Source organism: Halichoerus grypus, chromosome 10, assembly GCF_964656455.1.
Source record: "Halichoerus grypus chromosome 10, mHalGry1.hap1.1, whole genome shotgun sequence".
Classification (NCBI taxonomy): domain Eukaryota; kingdom Metazoa; phylum Chordata; class Mammalia; order Carnivora; family Phocidae; genus Halichoerus; species Halichoerus grypus.
The window spans coordinates 120,711,696-120,725,388 of NC_135721.1; the positions used below are offsets into that span (position 1 = coordinate 120,711,696).

The following is a 13,693-nucleotide window of genomic DNA, read 5'->3' on the forward strand; positions in this document are numbered from 1 at the left end:
CTCTTCCCCTCCCCCCACTACATGGGCGCTCTCTCTCTAAAAAAAAGTGGGGGGGGAGAAAATTCTGACACATGCTACAACATAGATGACCCTTGAGGACATAATGCTACATGAAATAAGCCAGTCACCAAAGAACAAATACTGTATGACCCCATTTATTTATTTTTTTGTGATTGCAGTTTATCGTAAAAGATATAAATGAACAGCCAGATGAAGAGGTACATAGGGCAAGGTTCAGAAGGGTCTAAAACACAGATGGAGTGTATGACCCCATTTATATGAAGTACCTAGAATAATTAAATTTACAGAGACAAAAAGCAGAATGGTGATTGCCAGGGACTGGGAGGAGGGATGAGTGGGAATTATTGTTTAATAACATTTTTTAAGTTTTCAGTGTTGCAAGATGAAAAGAGTTATGGAAACTGGTTGCACAAAAATGTGAATGTACTTAAGACTAGTAAACTGTAGGGGTACCTGGATGGTTCAGTCATTAAGCATTTGCCTTCGGCTCGGGTCATGATCCCAGGGTCCTGGGATCGAGCCCTGCATCGGGCTCCCTGCCCAGCAGGAAGCCTGCTTCTCTCTCTCCCACTCCCCCTGCTTGTGTTCCCTCTCTCACTGTGTCTCTCTCTGTCAAATAAATAAATAAAAATCTTAAAAAAAAAAAGACTAGTAAACTGTACACTTAAAAATAGTTATGATGGCAAATGTTTTTATTTTATCACAATGTTGAAAAATCAAATGGAGAAGATAAAATGGAATAATAAAAAATACATGATCCAAAAGAAGAAAGAAAAAGAGGAAAAAAGAGGAACAAAAACCAGGTAGGACAAAAAGAAGGCAACAGGATTATAGATGTAAATGGTTTTTAACCATATCTGTAATGATGTTAAATGTAAGTGGACTAAATATTCTAACAAAAAGAAAAAGATCAACAGAGCAAATTTAAACAAAATACAAGACTCAACTATATGATGTTTATGACATACTTTAAAATGAGGGCATACAGGTTAAAAGATAAAAGAATGAAAATATTCCAGCCAAAATTTTAAATAAGAAGTAATACCTATCTTATACAAATACTCTCAGAAAATAGAGGGAACACTTCCCAACTTTATTTTATAAGGTTAGCATAATTGTACCACCAAAACCTGACAAGAACATGACAAGAAAAAATATAGACCATTATCTCTCATGACCATCAATACAACAATCCTAAATAAAATGTTAGCAAATCAAATACAGTGACAAATTAAAAGGATAAGAAATCATAACCAAGTGGAGGTTATCTCAGGAATGCAAATTGGTTTAATATTTAAAAATCAACCAACCACATTAACAGAATAAAAGGAAAAATAATTTGATTATCCGAATAGATGCTAAAAAAGCATTTGACAAAATTCAACACTTATTCACAGCAAAAACTCTTAGCAGCCTAAAGATGGAAGACAACTTCCTCAATCTGATATAGGACATACAGGAAAAAAACTAGAGCCAACAGTATTCTTAATGGTAAAATAGTGAGCATTTTCCTCTCTAAAATAAGGAACAGAGCAAGAATATCAGTTATCATCACCTCTAATCAACACTTTGAGATGTCTTAGCCAGGGCAATAAGGCAAGAAAAAGAAAAAGAAGTCATAAAGATAGGAAAGAAAAAAGTAAAACTGTCTTTCTTCAAAAATGACATGATTGTGTAGGTAGAAAGCCCTAAGGAATCTCAAAGAAACTTTTAGAACCAATAAATTATTGTCTTAGTCTGGCTGCTGTAACAAAACATCACACACTGGGTAGTTTATAAACAATAGAAATTTATTTTCCCCCATTTTGAAGGCTGGCAGTCTGAGATCAGGGTGACACCATGGTCAGGTTCTGATGAAGACCCTTTTCCAGGTTGCAAAATCAATATACCAAAGTCAACCTTACTTCTATATTCCAGCAAATGTCAGAAAATTGTTTTTTAAGAATAGTCAGAATAGTTTTGAAATAGCAAAAAAAAAAAAAAAAAAAGTACCTATAAATGGATCTAACAAAAGACAGGTATGACCTCTATGGAGAAAACCATGAACATTTTAATAGACATTAAAGAATAAATGAATAATGGAGAGAGACAGCATATTAATAGATTAGAAGACTCAATACTGTAAAGCTGTCATTTTCTTCAATTGGCCTATAGATTCAAAGCAATCCCAGTTGATTTTCACATGGCACTTGACAAGATCATTCTAATATAAAATTTATATGAAACTGCTGAAGGCCAAGAACAGCTAAGGTACTCCTGAAGAAGTACAAGGTGGAGAGGATTTATTCTATCAGCTAACAAAACTTATAATAAAGCTCTAATAATTAAGACTGTATGGTTTTGGCATAAGAGTAGACAAAAACCAATGGACAGAAGAAAGACCCTCCCCCAAGCAGATTAATGTTAGAGATAGCATTGCAGAACAGTATGGGGAAATGATCTTTTGAATAAATAGTGTTGAGTCAATGGAATATCCACATGGGAAAAATGGCACTGGAATCCCATCATACACCATACTCAAAAGCCGATTTCTATTAGATTATGGACTAAAATACAAAAGGTAAACCAATAAAACTTTAGAAGATAACATACAGTATCTTTATGACATCAAGGGAGGAAAAGTTTTCTTAAACAAGATCAAAACAGCACTAACCACAAGGGAGAGACTGATAAATTGGACTTCTTTACAGTTAAGAACTTCTGTTCATCAAGAAACATCATTAGCCACAGAGGAGAAAGATTAACAATGCACATAACTGGCAAAAGGTTTATATCCAGAATATACAAAAAGCTATAAAGAAATAATGAAAAATACAGAGCAGCAGAAAAATGGGAAAGAACAGGGTCTTGGCTTCACACAAAGAAAATCCAAATGTCCAATAAACGTATGAAAGGTGCTGAGCCTCATTAGTAATCAGGGAAATGAAGCAGAGAGAACACCTACTACAAACCCACCAGATGGCTAAAGTACAAAGTCTGATAGTACCAGTTGCTGGTGAAAACTGTTGGTAAATGCACAAGGGGAGCTCTCATATATTGCTGGGGAGAGTGTACTTGTCTAATCATTTTGGGAAACAGTTCAGTATTATTTTTTTAACTTAAGCATAGGAATACCTATAACCCAGCAATTCTGCTCCAAAGTATATACCTACGAGAAATACATGCCCAGGTAGACAAGTAGACATGTACAAGAATGTTCACAGCAGCATTATTTATAATAGCCCTAAGCTGGAAACAACCCATATGTCAATTGGTAGAAAGGATAAATTGTGGTATATACGCTCAACGGAATGCTTTACACTGCACAAAAAATGAACCACACCTGCACACAACAACATGGAAGATTCTTATAAACAATGTGGAGTGAAAGAAGCCAGACACAAAAGAACATCCACATTTAATGACTGCTTTTATATAAAACCCATAACCAGACAAAATTCAACATGCCCCCTGCCCCCACAATCTTTGCCCCTCCTGTACTTATGAGATATGTGAAGAATGGTAATAAAAGATGGATTTGCGGGCGCCTGGGTGGCTCAGTTGGTTAAGCATCTGCCTTCAGCTCAGGTCATGATCCCAGGGTCCTGGGATGGAGCCCCAGATTGGGCTTGCTGCTCAGCGGGTATCTGCTCTTCCCTCTCCCTCTGCCCCTCCCCCGGCTCTCTCCTTCACACACTCTCTCTCAAATAAATAAATAAAATCTTCAAAAATAAATAAATAAAAGATGGATTTGCAAGGTACCTGGCTGGCTCAGTCAGTGGAACATGCAACTCTTGATCTCAGGGTCGTGAGTTCGAGCCCCACATTGGGTGTAAAGATTACTTTAAAAAAAAGGATGGAGGGGCACCTGGGTGGCTCAGTCGTTAAGCGTCTGCCTTCGGCTCAGGTCATGATCCCAGGGTCCCGGGATCAAGCCCCGCATCGGGCTCCCTGCTCAGCAGGAAGCCTGCTTCTCCCTCTCCCACTCCCCCTGCTTGTGTTCCCTCTCTCTCTCTGTCAAATAAATAAATAAAATCTTTAAAAATAATAATAATAAAATTAAAAAAAATTTAAAAAAATTTTAAAAAGGATGGATTTGCAGACAAGTTGGGGAATCACTCTTTTGTCCCCAGCCACAACCACCCCCCCTGCTGGAGTATCTCCAGTCTGGAGGGATGATAAAAGAAAATGGTCCTGGAAGTGAGCTGAAGGAAGTTATTGACACAGCTGTCTGATGTGGGGGTGGAGAACAAGAGTCAGGCACCCCTTATGTTGGGGTTCATTATGAGGACCTCAGTGACATTTTAATAAAGTCACTCAAAGATAGGGGACCATAATGATGAATTTCTAGTGTATTAAACCTTTAAAGGAGACCTGGAGACCATGAAGTGGGACAAGAATCATGGGCAATTTCTGTTTTGCAACGACGTGGATGGAACTGGAGGGTGTTATGCTGAGCGAAATAAATCAATCAGAGAAAGACATGTATCATATGACCTCACTGATATGAGGAATTCTTAATCTCAGGAAACAAACTGAGGGTTGCTGGAGTGGGGGGTGGGGTGGGAGGGATGGGGTGGCTGGGTGATAGACATTGGGGAGGGTATGTGCTATGGTGAGTGCTGTGAATTGTGCAAGACTGTTGAATCACAGATCTGTACCTCTGAAACAAATAATGCAACATATGTTAAGAAAAAAAAAAGAAGAAGAAGATAGCAGGAGGGGAAGAATGAAGGGGGGGAAATCAGAGGGGGAGACGAACCATGAGAGACGATGGACTCTGAAAAACAAACTGAGGGTTCTAGAGGGGAGGGGGGTGGGAGGATGGGTTAGCCTGGTGATGGGTATTAAAGAGGGCACGTTCTGCATGGAGCACTGGGTGTTATGCACAAACAATGAATCATGGAACACTACATCAAAAACTAATGATGTAATGTATGGTGATTAACATAACAATAAAAATTTTTAAAAAAAGAATCATGGGCAATTTCTGAAATGCACGGTGCACTAGCCAAATAGGGCTAGGCTGTTTTCGCAAGATTCCCAACAATGAACATAATTTTTGTGTGTGTGTGTGTGTGTTCTTCCAGATTTTTTTCAGGATATCTAAACATTTTTCATTAATATAACTATGGGATTATACAACACACTGTTGAATTTTTTAAAAAACTTAACAGGTGGTAGACATCTGCCCATTTCAATCCATATCGATCTACTTCTTACTTGGAGGTGGTGGATATATTCATTATCTTGATCGTGGTGGTGGTTTCATGGGTAATTACACATGCCAAAACTCCAATAGTACACCTTAAATATGTGTGGTTTACTGTACGTCAGTCACACCTCAATAAAATGAGAAGTGTTGTGCTTTCAAGCTCTTGGACTGCTTTCCCCACTTAGCTCTGTAAGTCCTATGCTGCTGTATGCACCCCTATTTCATTACTTCTCATAGCTGTGTGGAATTCCGAGGTCGACGTCCACCATGGTTTACTAGCTCTTTCCTTTAGCACTTCCCCTACCTCCTGTTCACCCGTGCCATGAATAATGCTATTCTAAATAACCTCCTTCTTGTCTTACGTGTATCTGAGCAAACTTCCAAAATACATTACAAAGAGTGAAATGGCTAACCTCTGTGCCCTATGCATACTTAATGTTATTGAGAACTACCTGTTTATTTTACAGAACAGCTAAGCAAGTTTCTATTCCTCCCAGCTGGGCATGGAGAGTGCCCAGTCTTCACTGGGGTTTCTGACTCTGCACGCCGCACGAATGTCCGTGCCTCGTCCCTCCCTCCCCCTCATTTGGTATTGACTTCATGGTCGCCGACAAATAATTCTGCAGACCGTGGCACACGGCTGTGGCCATTCCCTCATGCTTAGCAGATGGAATTTCTCTCCATCTTTACTAGGTTTGTAATCATGTTTTTTGGGGAAGGGCGCAGGTTCGAAAGGGGAGCTCTCTAGCCTGTCTTTCTGGGCACTCCCTGGCTGCCTTGAAAGGTCCCATCTACACGAAGGAACTGGGCCTTGGTGCTGGGGCCAGTGTTTTAAGCTGCGAGGAATGTGGTGACTCAGCTGGTCTCACAGGGACACCTCTGTGAACAAGGCCGAGGGAAGGAAGTCATTACACAGACAGCTGGGCTATAAAAAACAAAAATACTCCACACACCAAACTCTACAAAGTAGTGTGGCTGTGGGTCCCATGACTCAACGGGACTGCTTCTGCCACGTGGCACTCGGCTCAAGATATGTGGCACACGGCCCTCACCCACTGCCAGCAGGCTGCCCTCTGAGCCGCTTGCAAAGCTGGCTGGGCGGGGGCCCCAGGGAAACCTGTGCCAGTCCTCTCTCCACCCTCTCCACTCTGCCCATTGCTTCCCTCATCATCTCCTTCCTCCTTCCTCCCTAATCCTCTTGCCCTTAAATAAAACAAAAACAGGAATTTAGTATTTCACGCCTGCTGGAGACGTGGCAGGGACACAGCGAGGTCAACACACGGGCACCCCAGGAAGGCCCTCCTGAGTCAGGCAGATGCCCGTGACAAGTCATATCACCTAGGCAGGGGCTGGAGTCCTGGGGATAGAGGTTGGAAGGAGATGGAGAGTTTGAGTTAAAGGCAAGACCATCAGAGATGTGGACACTTACCCACTAACCTTTACTGGAGACCTACTATGTGCCAGACACCATTCTTGGGATATATCAGCAAAGACAGATCTTGTTCTCATGGGGCCTACATTCTCGTGGAGAGGGAGACAAACACCAAATATCATAAATAAGTAAAATATATCGCATGTAAAAAGGTGGTTCGTGGTCCTGGAAATAATTAGAACAAGAAAGGTGGATGGGAGTGGTCAGGGCAGAAGGGTGACATCTGAGTCATCTTGAGGGGGGTGCAGGAGTGAGCCATGAGGGTGTCTGGGGAAAGAGCACTGTGGGAACCACCAGGGCAAAGTGGGGAGTGTGCCCGGTGTGCTTATGGATCCATGAGGTGGTGAATGGATGGCTGTGGAGTGGGGGATGGGGACGGAGTGGAAGAGGAGGGTGGCGGTGGGAGGTGTGAGACTGGGAGCTGTGGGAGGCTTCTGAGCAGAGATCCCAACAGAACAGATTTTGGGTTTAACAGCATCCTGCAGTCAGATGGCTTTGACCCCTGGGAGTATGGCACACAGGGAGTACAAAATGAAACTGGAAATCTTGCCAGAGATGTAGAATTTATGAAGTCAATGAGCATGAAGTTGGCAAACAGCTAGAATCACACAAAGCACTGGCGAATGAGGGCCTGTTTGCGTCAGGTCAGAAAAGGACAGTGACAAGGTAGGAGTTTCCAAAGAATGATTTAAGTCAGAGTTAAGTCTTAAGGAAAACGAAAGGAGCCACAAAGTATTTTTGGATGGTCGTGCTTTTTAGAACATACAATGCTCCATAAGGGATGTCATACCATGCAATCTACGCCCTGCTCCCAAAGCATTTATTCTGTAGTCATACTAAAAATTATGATACAGTGGCATGTATAAACCAAAATTTGTAGGTATAAGATAATAAGATTTTGTTCAGTATACTTTTAAGTGTATGTTAATAACTGGTTTCCTTTTCTTCATATGTAATAATGGTTCCCACCTAGCCAGGTTGTAGTAAAGATTAAATAAGAGCATTGACTCACTAACACTTACAACTAATATTTATTGTAGATCTTCTTCCATGTGTCAGGCACTGAAAGAGACTGGGGGCAAAGTGATGCACAAAAGTACCCTCATGAAGACATAGCATTCATCAAATGGTATATATAAATAAATGGTCACATAAAAGAGAAGGATGAAAAAGCACATTAAAAAAAGAAAGAAAAGGCATATGATGCTACGAGAGCCTACATCAAGGAGTTAACCTAGCCAGAAAGTGTATTAGTTTTTGCTCCGTAACAAGTCACTACTGACTCAGAGACTTGGAACAACATATTTATTACCTCAGTTTCTGAGTCAGGAGTCTGGGCATGGCTTAGCTGGGTCTTCTACTCAGGGACTCCTAAAGCTATGATCAAGGTGACAGCAGGACTACATTCTCACTCAGGGGCTCCAGCTCCCTCAGGTTATTGGCAGGATTCATTTCCTGGTGGCTGCAGGACTGAGTACCCTGACTTCTTGCTTGCCATCAGCGGGAGGCTGCCATAGGTCCTAGAGACCACCCATAGCTCCTTGCCCTGTGGGCTTCCTCAACATGGTGGTTTACTTCATCAAGTCAGCAAGGAGAGTCTCCAGAGCTTATCTGCTAGCAAGACTCTTACATAACATAGTCATGGGAGTGACATCCCATCACCTTTGCAGTATTCTATTAGTTAAAAGCAAGTCACAGATCCCACTCACACTCAAGAGGAAGGGATTACACAAACATGAACACCAGGAGGTGGGGATATGGGGATACAGGGGGTCACCTTAGAGTCTGTCTGCCACTGAAGGTTTCCCTGAGGAAGTAACAGTGGAGTTGGGAACTAAAAAATGAGTTGGTGGGACACCTGGGTGGCTCAGTCGGTTAAGTGTCTGCCTTCAGCTCGGGTCATGATCCCAGGGTCCTGGGATTGAGTTCCGCATCAGGCTCTCTGCTCAGCGGAGAGCCTGCTTCTCCCTCTGCATCCTGCTCCCCCTGCTTGTGCTCTGTCTCTCTCTCACACACACAAATAAATAAAATCTTTTAAAAATAAAAATGAAAAATAAAAAATGAGTCGGCATTAACTACATAGATAGAGGTCAGGGGGAGAACTGTCTAGGTAGAGAGAACAATGTGAGCAGGACAGTACAATAACATTCACAAAGGATCTAGTACAATGACTAGCAGTGTTACTGCTCTCATGCTTAACAACCATCCATGGCTCCTCAGTGCCCATGGTTTTGCATGACATTCAAGGCCAGATGGGTCAACTCCTTACATTCACTTTCTCTCTCTACCATCTATGCCTTTACTCACCACTTCCACCCACTTAGACTGCCCTTGCCCTACTATATATACTCCGTCTATATATAATTCAGAGCCCAGCAGAAATTGATCTTCCCTAAACAATATTTTTGAACATCTATTTAAGTAGAGGGCACTATGCTAGACCCTTGTTGAATTGCAAAGCATAGTGAAATATGGTCCTGGATGCCAGATAGTGGGTGGGGGCAGAAGTTATACCCAAATAAAAAGAGGAAGAATAGGAGGTCCCCTGCCGAAGGTCAAGCCCATGGGGCAGCTGGAAAGTCCTGCAGAGATCTTAAGACGACAGAACGCTCCACTTCATGCAGTGGTTAATGATCTTTCAGTATTCTTCCCTAGGCTAGAAATTACAAACGGATTCTAAGGTCCAGCCAAATTGACGTTTTTCCGGGAAGGACAGTTGGAATTGGGAACTGCCCAGCATCAGTCCACACTGCCAGGCAACCTGGGCAGGCCGGTCAGTCCTCGGCTGGCAACAAAGGCTTCGTTGGCTGGAAGAGGAGATAGCCACGAAGTGTCCTGTGCTCCAGCCCAGGAATCCCTGGCCACATCCAGGGCCTGTCCTTGAAAAGCTGGGAGCAGAGGCCCCAGTAGCCCCACGGCCTTTGCCACACCAGCAGGAAAAAAGGAACATGGGAGGCAAAAGCCACCCAGGCCAGTGGCCCAGAGCCTGGCTTCCTCCAACCACCGGTGGGGGGCGGAGCCGGAGGCAGGGGGTGGGACCGGAAGCAGGGGCGGGGGTCGGATTGTGGGTGGGGCCGGCAGGGGGCGGGGCGGTGACGGGCCCTGCTTCCCCAGTCCCGCCTCTCAGTCCCGGAAGGAGCCGGCCTTGAGCTCTGCGATGCGGGTCTTGGAACTGAGGACCTGCCCTCTCCTGCGATTGGGGGTTGAATCTCTGCAGACGCCTTGGAGGGCAGAAGCAGCCTGAATCTAGGGGTGGGGGAAGGCCTGGCACCCCCTGCATCTCTACCGTCCACCCTCATCTTCCCTAGTGCCCTCTCCACCTGGAAGCCAGAGGGCTTTTCTCAATACCCATTAAAGCTGTTTCCTTTGTTCTGCGGGCAGAGGACCCTCCCCCCACAATCTGATACCTCCTCCGCCCCCCACTCTCCTCACCTTCATCTTCTTCAAGACTGAACCACCCCCAGGTAGCTCTGTAGGGCCTTTTTACAAATTAGTCCCTACGCGTGGAACATCATTTCCAACTTTCTTCATCTAACTAATTACGACTTATTTTTCAAGCTTGCGTATCTACTTGGGAAGGCCCTCCTTGGCCCCCTCCCATCCTGCTATGGGCTCCTCGGCTTGGCCCCGCCAAGCCTAGTCATCTTACATCGCAATTGCTAGACTACCTGTCTATCCTTTCCCTTCTCCCCACCCACCCCAAGACTGTGGGGTCTCTGCAGCATCTCTAGTGCCTGGCCCAGGTATGGTGAGATCATAAACACCCTGCCTGGCAGTCCTCTGCCATCCTCTAGACCTCTGCCTGGTGACAAACCCCTACAGTCACTTCACTTCTTAGGGCAGCAGGTCTCAAACTAGAGCGCATCAGAAACACTGGCGGGTGGGAGGAGGGTGTCTTATTAAAATACAGATGGTTGGGCCCCACCCTCAGAGTTTCTGATTCATAGGTGTGGAAGAGGGCCTGAGAGTTTGCATTTCTAAAAAGTTCCCAGGTGCTGCTGATGCTGACACAGGAACCCCATTTTAAGAATCACTGTGTTGGGGCATCAGTTTCTTCATCAATAAAATAGGATAACTTCTGTCCCTGCCATGTGAGGTTTTGTGAGAATCAAATGAGATTATGCAGATGAAGAACTAAGCATGGTGCCTACACCCAGTAGGTGCTCAATAAGTGTTTGCAAATGCTACTGGGAGTGGGAGGAACACATGCCATCAGAGAAAACATGAGCAGTAGAGGTAGGTCAGGGCCCAAGCAGGTCAGCTGGGCTGGCAGAAGAGCAAGGCCCAGCACAGTAGCCAGGGAGTCCAGGTTGTGCTATGGAGGCAGATGGGAGCCATGCACAGTTCTGGAGCAGGGCAGTGACAGGAGGAAGCTAAATGTGGCAACATTGAGCAGGAGGCACAGCAGCAAATTCCCTGTGCTGGGTTTTTCTCATCTGTTTGGCCAGGCATAGAGCTGCCAGATTTAGCAAATAAAAATGAAGGATATCCAGTTAAATTTGAAGTTCAGATAAATAACGATTTTTTTTTTTTAGTATAAATATGTCCCAAATTGCATGGGACATACTTACACTAAAAAACCTTTTGTTATTTATCTGAACTTCAAATTTAACTGGGTGTCCTTTATTTTTATTTGCTAAATCTGATAATCCGAGCCAGACATCAACTGCCTGCCCCAACCCCAAGCCTCCATACTGGAGGGAGCCAGCCCCAGGTTCCTCTGCCTCACTTTCCCCCTTTCAATGAGGCCACCAGGAGTGACTGAGGAGCTGCTCCTGGGCCCAGTCTTGCTGCCAAGACAAGTGGTCACAACTGCAGGCCTGGGTGAGCAGGTCCTCCCACTTCATGCCAGGTTCGCCCAGCAAAGAAATAGTGAAGCACAGTAAATAATCACTGGGTCTGTAATTTAATGAAGCACATAAGGTTACCAAGTCCCATAAAGAAGGAGGTGCCACCTGCACTTGTGGGTTACTTAAGAAACAAACAGTTGTCGATGGTATAGGCCCACCCGGTGAGTGTACCCAGAGAGGAGAGTGTACCCAGAGAGTACCTCTATCCTTAACCCCAGAAATGATCAACACAAATGCTCAGACTGCTTGCATGCTCACAGGACGCCATGGGAATGGTTATATAAACCGCAAGCTAGAACAGGGGGTCCCTGCCTCCGTCAGCTCAGTTGGGCATTGGGATAAATCATGCTACCAGAGGCTGCCTCTGTCTCCCCCAGCCCCATAATCACCAAATCCCAGATGATTCACAATTCCGGAAACAAGCCTGTCGGAAATCCAATTTCTGCAACAACCTTTATATCAACTTTTTTTTTCTCTAATGAGGAACAATGAAAACAATATGTGCTCCATTTTTTTAAAAAATGTGATAAACATTACTGAATTCCTAGTGTGTGCCCTGTGCTGTGTTCAGCTTTTTATTTAGCTCAGTAGTTCTCAGCCTTGGCTGCACATTGCAAACACCTGCAGATTTTCCAGGTGATCCCAGTACCCCAGGTATCAGTATTTTCCCCGGGTCATGGTGATTTCAACACACAGCCAAGGCTGAGAACCACTGATGTAGTTCATCCTGCTTAATCCTCACAATATGCAAGGTAGGTGTTACCTCCGTTTTGCAGATGAGGAAATTGAGTTTCAAAGAGGTACAGTGACTGCGGCTTGTGTAGCCATAATCTTGGACCTCTGCTTTCCTCCCAGGCTCCCTTGAGGGATTCCTATGTTTCCACGGGTAAATATCATGGGTATATATATAATGCTTCCACAGATATGTTCGCAGCCTTGCTGCCCTCCAGCCACCTTGGGATAGCTCTGCTCCCAGCAGGGCTCTTCGGAGACACCAGCCAGACTCAGCCTGGGTTTAGGACTGACACTAAATGACTTTTGCTATAGTGAGGACCACTGAGGCCGGTCACTCCACCCAGGTCCTGGCATCTAGGATCATAGAACGATGGCGGCCACCTCCCCTTCCCCACCACCCAGGGCCCTCTAAGCCTGGGTCTTTATAATTGCGTCCCCCCCCCCCAAGGTTTTCCTCAGTGCCCTCCTCCTTCACAGCAAACCCCCTCACCTCCTGATTCTTCTCAGCTCATCTTCTTTGCAGGAGCCGTACATCCACACAGGTTGTGAGAGAGGTCTCTGATCCAGGACAGGCCGCGAGCCACAGATCCGAAGGGAAAAGCCGTGCGTAGCCCGACTCCTCGCCCGGGGCTCGCGGGCCCACCGATTCTTCAGACGTGGGCGCACCTAGGCTCACCTGTCCCCTCCCGCGGCGCCTGCCGGCCGAGAGGACGGTCAGCTGGGCCAAAAGGCTGGTCACCGCCTGCCCTCTGCTGGCCGGTGGCAGTATTGAGCCCGCTGCCGCTCCACCGGTGCGTCAGAGGGATGGAATGAAGGAGCGGGCATTTATTGAGCTCCTGCTGTATGTCAGGCACTGAACTGGGAGCTGGGGGTGTAAGGATGAACGCGACCTGCTTTCACAAAGTTCAGCTTCAAATGAGGAGACAGACAATAATCAAATAGTCATTCAAGCAAATATGAAATTACAACTGTGGGCTATGTGAGCATATAACGCGAGGCTCCTGTCCAGTCTACGGGGTGTAATGGGGGGCGGGGGGAACGGTCAGGGAAAGCTGCCCTTGAGGAGGGGACGTGTGAGCGCCAGGTGCCCCACAAAGTCATTCCATGTAATCCTGAAAATCCTACAAGGTGGCTATCCCCTTTGCCAAAGCAGGAAACAGGCTCGGGTTGGGGAAAACCTACCCAAGGTCACACAGCGAGCTGGAAGCAAAGCCAGGGGGGCCTAAATCGGCCCGATTCGAAAATCCCCACTTCTCCGCTGTTCCTGGCAGTGGGGTAGGTGGCAGGCCACCGGGACGTCCCATCTAGCCGCTCTAGGGCGCGGGGCGGGGCCGGGGTGGAGCCTGCGCGGGGCGGGGCCTCAACTCCGGCCTCGCCCAGCCTCTATAGGTGAAAGGGCGCCCTTGGGCGTGGGGACTGGGCAGAGGCGGGGTCTTTTGGGGGGGTGGAGCCTGGGCGGAT

General features: G+C 45.6%; 1 protein-coding gene across 2 annotated transcripts in view; it reads right to left on the reverse strand.

Annotated features, from left to right (window-relative positions):
* Positions 1 to 13,525, reverse strand: part of ZHX3 (zinc fingers and homeoboxes 3) — a 128,232-nt gene extending 114,707 nt beyond the window's left edge. Inside the window, exon 1 of one of the 2 annotated variants that reach the window (XM_078057205.1) lies at positions 12,723 to 13,525. The gene's annotated coding sequence lies outside the window, so the exon portion shown is untranslated. The remainder of the gene's footprint in view (positions 1 to 12,722) is intronic. The other variant, XM_078057196.1, reaches the window with a different exon arrangement.
* Positions 13,526 to 13,693: the final 168 nt, after the last annotated feature.